Source organism: Tiliqua scincoides, chromosome 7, assembly GCF_035046505.1.
Source record: "Tiliqua scincoides isolate rTilSci1 chromosome 7, rTilSci1.hap2, whole genome shotgun sequence".
NCBI classification, from domain to species: domain Eukaryota; kingdom Metazoa; phylum Chordata; class Lepidosauria; order Squamata; family Scincidae; genus Tiliqua; species Tiliqua scincoides.
Window position 1 is genome coordinate 17,469,939 of NC_089827.1, and position 7,564 is coordinate 17,477,502.

Consider the following 7,564-nt stretch of genomic DNA (forward strand, 5'->3'; position numbering starts at 1 on the left):
AGAATGAGGCCATGAGGTGCTGCTTCCCTCACATCATGATACTGAGCCCTTGGTATTGTGATGATTTCCAGATTCCAGTCCTGAAAGATGGTGGAAGGTGTTTGTGTCCATCCCCCCTAAACAAAGTGTCAGGGAAGGTGACAGGACTGAGATTGGATTCACATCAGGGTAGAGTCTTAAAGGCCTCCATCCCGCCATGTTTCCATGCCTCTCAGCTTTTGTTTAAAAAACAAAAAACTAGTGGATCAGCAGACATATTTAATGCAACGTATGCCTTCGGCCCTATGATGAAAACCTAGGTTTATAAGGCTGAATCACTATACGATCACACACATACACCGCCCCATATCTGCGGATTGGTTTCAGCTGTTTCAGTTACCCACACTTCACAAATCACCCTGTCACGCTCATGACCAGTGGCGTCACTAGGTTTGCATCGCCCGGTGCAGCAGCCAGCGTGTCACCCCCATGATGGACCTCCTCCCCTGCAGCGGGTGGGGCAATGCCCTGGGCAGTGGGCATGCTGATGCACCATTGCCCTCCCTGCTGGATTTGGCTATAACTTTTGATTGAATAGAGATATTTCAATGTAGTGGGTGCATCAAATGATATATATGATGGTATTATTCAAAAACTAAGATTTTAAAAATTTTGGCCAGTAATGGTGTCACCTGGTGTGGCCTGCACCCCCTGCATCCCCCTAGCAATGCCATTGCTCGTGATTGATCTGTTTTTTGTCTGGTTTGCCCTCCTGCAAACGCTCCTGTGCTGTCTGTTTTCCACTTCTGCCAGAGGGGTTAACATTTGCAGCCTTCCAAACGGCTGTCTCTTGGCTCCCACTTGTTAACGTTTACCCTGCAAGCATGAAGAGGATGCGGTTTGGACGGAAAGCACTAACAAGCAGGTGTGAAGAGCGAATGGTTTGGAGGATCTGTATGGAACAACAGTAACTATAGGGATCACTGCTATCTGTGGTTTGGGGTATCCATGGCAGCGGCAGGAGTTTCAGTTGGCACTGGGCCTCAGCACCAGAAAGATGTTCCACAGGTGCTCCAGCTGTTCCTGTGGGCCAGAAGTGAGCTTTTTGAGGCCGGGGAAGGCAAGGGGAAGGCGGGGGAGGACAGAACTAGGCAAAGGGAGGGCAGACCAAGGAGAGAATTGGGCCCAGGAGGTGAGCGGGGATGCTGTCAAATCCTATACCCCCTCCCAACCCTGAATTGCTGACATGGGCCTCGTCCGTTCTGTACCCGCTAAATAGTGGGGGTAGCTCCAAGGAGACCCATTGCCAACCAAGGAGCTCAACACAGAGTAAGGGAACAACCATTCCTTTATCCTTAGGAAGGCGCCATAGGATACAGTGGTGGCCATTTTGGCACCGCTGTACCGCTGGACATTGATGGGGCATAGGATTGGGCTTTCCATTGAATCATTTATTTTTTATTTGCCATTGGCTGTGTTTTCATTGTTTACATATGCCATCCACTTTTTATGGAAAGGCCAGATATAAATCTTTTAAATAAATACATATATTCCACTCCTCCTTTGTTCTGCTTTGTACATATCAATGTTAGGGCACAATCCTATGCATGCCTACTCAAAAATAAGTCCTACTGTGTTCAATGGGGCTTACTTACAGGAAAGTGTGCACAGGATTGCAGCCTCAATTGCTTACTTACATCTTTCATTAACATCTCAGAGGAATGTTTTTCTCCAGTGATCTTAGGGATATACGATCCTAGCCGGGATTGCTACCATTTTTCAGACTGAATAAACTCCGTTTAGGATCATTGTTGCTTTCCTAAAATGTGTAGTAACTTTTCTTACAATAATAACTGTCCTTTTATTCCTATCCCCCTTCCCTTTGTGTAACCGTACTGATCCATAAGAGGATTTTCCAATTACCCCATGACTGTTAAAGCACTTTTTCATGAGGGACATAGTCAAAAGCTTTTTTAAAAAAAACACCAACAACTTATGTGGGGAAATAAATGATTTTTTTAAAAGTCTAGTTCATCTGTTACATTTATGGTATATCTTCAGTCAATTCAAAGCAGCACTTCAGTCAGAACTAATCTCTTCTTTGATCATTGTTTGACTTAAAAAGCTCCTTTTTGTTCTGGGTTCTCATCACTGGACTTTTGAGTTTAAAAATAAAACGGCAATTTTCAAATTTATTTGTCTAGAGTAGAGCTTTCATTTCTACTAGACAAATTGTCACTAAGTGCTTCAATTATGTGAACGACACAGGTACTTCCACTTTTCCCATTTTCCCCCCTGTACAGCTCTTAGCATGGTGTATCAACAGATGAACGGCAATTGATCTGTATGTACACAGCTCTCTTGCTAACTAGGCAGAGGCACCTCTTATAAGGATGCTCCTCTAAGATTTAGCAGGGGGAGATCAACTCTTCCTCTTTGCCCTGCATGGCATCTTTTCTAGCAACCGTTACCCTGCAGATGCCTGATCTTGGAAGCTAAGCAGGGTCAGGCCTGGTTAGTACTTGGATGGGAGACCGCCTGGGAATACTGGGTGCTGTAGGCTTATACCATAGTCTTTCCAGACTGAAGGTTGCCAACCATAGGTTTCTATTTCATAATTTTTTTTTTTAAGATTGTGAGCCCTTCGGGGGCAGGGACCCATTCACCAATTTATTTGACTGTGTAAACCACTCTGTGGACTATTCCTGTTGAAAAGCAGTATATAAATATTCTTATTAATCACCATCATCATCAGCTCTTGCTTTGACATCTTCCTATCCACAGCTTCATCCCTAAATTACATGGAGTTTATGTGTTTTGGATATTGGAGTGCAACCTTGAAATGAGACAGGCGCAGATCACTTACCATGTGTACCTGTCCTGTACTTGTACGACAGGCTTTTGTCAACAGGACTGAACCGTAAAAATAGAACTATGCTGATTTAACTAACCTGTTGATTCCAGGCTTTGGTATGCCACAATCCACAAAATGCTACACTGGTATACAATACCCACCTTTCAGCACTCATCATACAGTGAAACAAAGCACTGTTAGATGTCTACATTAGTTTAACTGAGGGTTTTTTTGTTTTGATTGCCTGTTTAGACCTCTTTCTCTCTAGGGGTCATTCTCTGCTTTAGGCAAAGGCAAAAGCCAGACACCTGCAAGGCTTATCTAGGTGTGTAAGACTTTCACCCTTGCATTGTGTTGCCTCTCCAGTGTCAAAATTGGGACTTTTTTCAGTCTTAATTCAGATGGAGCTAACCACCCAGCATAGACTTTGTTTGCTTTTCAAATACCTTTCAAAAAAAAAAAAAAATCTTTTAAGTGCCAGCAGCTAAGGCAAAGTAAATGGCTGACAACACGCAAAGGCAGAGAGAATTTTAAGTGAGGAATGAATTTAAGAAATGCTCATCTCCGCGGCGGCAGATAAGACGCTCGCCTCTCCTCCCCCCAAAGAGAAGAATTAAAATTGCATGATGAAAGATGAAAAGGTTAGAGTCACTGTTTTGACTGCTGGACCTCCTAGAGAAGGTGTCTGTAGGAGGAATCCAGCCAAAAGTTAATGCGTTGGGAATATCACATAGAATTTACCAGAGATCAAAATCTATTTCTTTTTTTCCCCCCACTTCAAAGACATCCCTCATCTTTTCATAGGTTATTTAACCCCACTGGCAATATCTGCAATGCATAAATATTTTTGATGGCATGTAAAGTGTCTTCTTAATGCCATATAGATGCTATACAGTGAGCTGTTTGGTCTAAATAAATATTCATGTTGACAAAAAAACACCCATCAATCCCTTTGCGTGACATGGTATTGAAAATTCAAATAGGGGCTGGGGAGAAGGAGAGCGAGCGGAGTTCCCTTCTCGTCTCCTTGGGTTGAGCGGCTTGAGGAAAAAAATGTCCCTTGGAAGATGGTCTTGAAGTCCAGGTGTAGGAAATTAAAATGAGCGCTTCTCCAACTCGACAGTTTAATTTACTTCTCTTAAGCTCTTTAATACCAAACTTATCAGTTCTCTCTGTTAGGCATTAACTTGTTAAATGAGTCTTAATTATACATAAGCAGATGGAGGTTTGAATTAAAATTACCTTACACTCGAGTGGCTTTAGTTCATTATAACGTATCTCCCTTTTAATCAGTTAGGCAGTCTCATCATCTTTCATATAGAAAGTTATTAAAGTATTCCAATTTCCATATTTCTTCAGATATATCCACTATTAAATGGCAGGCAACGCACATTAGTGGGTGACTTATGCCGTGCCACAGTTAGTGAATTATTCATGCTGGTAACTATTTTCTTTAATACTTCAGTGTCATCTGTATCATTTTATTTTAGAGGCATTATATTTACTTGGTTCATGGCGTGTCACACCATTTAATTGTAAGCGCAGTTTCTAACGCGACACCATTTTCTGAGTGGTGATAAGACAAAGGGATTTATTTTACACTATGCTCAGTGATGGTCTTCCAACATGGGAGAATCCTAAAATGATCACAGAAAAGGCAAAAATTACTATTGACTACATTTCTGATGCCTACTATGACTTATCGGGGGTGGGAATGGTATAGTCAAATGCAAACCAACTTTCCAGCATTGATGCCGCTGCAATGCAGCCCAAGGTAAGGAAACAACCATTCCTTATCACAAGGAGGCCTCTGAGACCATCCCTTCCATTGCAGGATTCAGTGAGCATCCTGTTGGCTTGGCTGCATTGGTACTGGAAAGTTAATTAGGATTGGACTGGTAGTTTCTAAAACAGTAGTTCCCAGTGGGAGGAGGGAACCCCTTGAGTTTTCATGGGGGGGGGGCTGCAGCAGTGACGCGACCGACAGGATCGCAGGTTCGCACCACTACGGGGACAGAAGGGGATTTTTTTTTACTTACCAGCAGGTAACGCCAGCCTCTGGGTGGTACAGGGAGCCCGGAGGAACCCTCTGCAGGGCTCCCTAAGCCTCCAATTCACTAAAAATTGTGATCGGAAACCATTTCTGGTTTTCATACATGAGGGCTCCCCGCACCCCCCCACCGGAGGCTGGTGCTACCTATTAGTAAGTAACAACACCCCTTTCTGTGCCAACAGCAGCACGATCCTGGGGATCACATTACTGCCTTTCCCCACCCAACTCTTAAAGCATAGGACAGTGCTTCCCAAGCTGGTGGGTTACGACCCACCAGTTTGGAAACTGCTGCTCTAAAATTGTATTGGCAACCTTCAGTCTCGAAAGACTATGGTATCGCGCTCTGAAAGGTGGTTCTGGCACAGCGTCTAGTGTGGCTGAAAAGGCCAATCCGGGAGTGACAATCCCTTCCACACTGGGAGCAAGTGCAGTCTGTCCCTGGTCTGTCTCCCTGGCTATGGGCCTTCCTTCTTTGCCTCTTAGCCTCAGACTGTTGGCAAAGTGTCTCTTCAAACTGGGAAAGGCCATGCTGCACAGCCTGCCTCCAAGCGGGCCGCTCAGAGGCCAGGGTTTCCCACTTGTTGAGGTCCATCCCTAAGGCCTTCAGATCCCTCTTGCAGATGTCCTTGTATCGCAGCTGTGGTCTACCTGTAGGGCGCTTTCCTTCCACGAGTTCTCCATAGAGGAGATCCTTTGGGATCCGGCCATCATCCATTCTCACGACATGACCAAGCCAACGCAGGCGTCTCTGTTTCAGCAGTGAATACATGCTAGGGATTCCAGCACGTTCCAGGACTGTGTTGTTTGGAACTTTGTCCTGCCAGGTGATGCCGAGGATGCATCGGAGGCAGCGCATGTGGAACGTGCTCAGTTTCCTCTCCTGTTGTGAGCGAAGAGTCCATGACTCGCTGCAGTACAGAAGTGTACTCAGGACGCAAGCTCTGTAGACCTGGATCTTGGTATGTTCCGTCAGCTTCTTGTTGGACCAGACTCTCTTTGTGAGTCTGGAAAACGTGGTAGCTGCTTTACCGATGCGCTTGTTTAGCTCGGTATCGAGAGAATGAGTGTCAGAGATCGTTGAGCCAAGGTACACAAAGTCATGGACATGCTCTAAAATATTAGACATTAATCAACACTGCTTGGAATGGTTCTCTTCCCAAAGTAAAAAGATATCAGTGTCAAAGAATGGGATATAAATTGTATGAGAATGAAGCGGGCAGGTCAAATACATTGAGCATTGTTCACTTTCTAGGCCGTCAGCCTTTCTAAAAAGCAAACAAATGCCCATTTTGCTACAGTTTCATAATTCCTTATTCTCAGGTGCTCTTTGAATACGTGTGTAGATGTGATGTTGTGTAGGGACATTGTGTCAAAGTCAGAAAAACCACAGCAAGCAATTTAGTCAACCTCTGCTATTCACCCTCAGGGTAGAATGAAGGGAAGCTGGCCAGAACAAAGAATGGCGTTCTGGCTCCAATATGTGATCTATAACTGCTCGGACAGAAAACAATAATGACACTTTACAGAGGTGGGGGGGAGAGGCAAAGACACTTTTCTGTAAGCAACCATTTTCACTGGCCACAATCCTGTGGCCAATTCACACATTACGTTTTGTCACATTTCCCCAGAAGAAAACAAATGTGTAAAGCAGGGTCAAATTTATTATTCTTAGTGTATGCATTTCCTCAGTGTTCAAACACTTCATAGGTACTATCTGGAATCAGTGGTGTATCTGAAGGTGGGCAAAGGGTGCAAATGCCCCTAGTGCCAAACTGCCATTCACTCCCCCCCCTGCAGTGCCCCCCTGTGGCACTCAGTCAGCCGCTGATATCAGCTTGCCAATCTGCGTGTTGCCCTCTAAGGACCCCCAAAGTAGTTTCCGATTGCAATTTTTACTGAATCTGGAAGTTACGGTTTTTGGTTTCCAGATAACCTTACAAGACATTCTGACCTCAGAATGCTGGGGGCAGGCAACAGATGGGAGGAGACACCCCCAAGTGGGGGGGCGGCACCCCTGGGGGTATGCCCTGGGTGGTGCAGTGGCCAAGAATGCCACTGGATGGAATGGTTACAAGAAGTCCATAAGGTAAGTAAACATTACTGTCCACATATTGCAACTGGGGAGATGAGGCCGATGTGCAAAAGGTCTGTAAGTGTGTTGCAGAAGTTAGGAGCACAGTGGTCTCTGAAAAACTCTTCCGGGTTCTGTGGCTCTGTTTCTAGGGCAACTGTTTGTAGCACTGAATTGTCTGCTGTGCTGGCAGAGGACGAGCGACAGATAACTCTTGACTACAGACAGTTGCCTTAGAAACAGAGCCGCAGAACATGGAAGAGTCTCCGGGAAGCCAGAAGTGACATCACAAGAGGCAACCACAGAAAAGACCATAGAGGTCTATGTGCTGGGAGAAGAAAAGCAACGAAAATTGCTGCTGCAGTCAATGGAGCAGAAGGCTACCATTTTTAAAATTATAACCTCTACCAGTATACCACTAAATGGGATATATTTCCCAATACACTGCTGGACAGCTGACTCCTGCACTGCTGAAAACTAGTCCTTAATGTGTGGCGTGGCCCTTAACAACACAGTATGTTCTATTAAGGATGTTGTTGATGGCAACCTTCAGTGTCGAAAGACTATGGCGTTAAGGATAAGTCGCTGTGTTTAGTAGCCTGGTAGA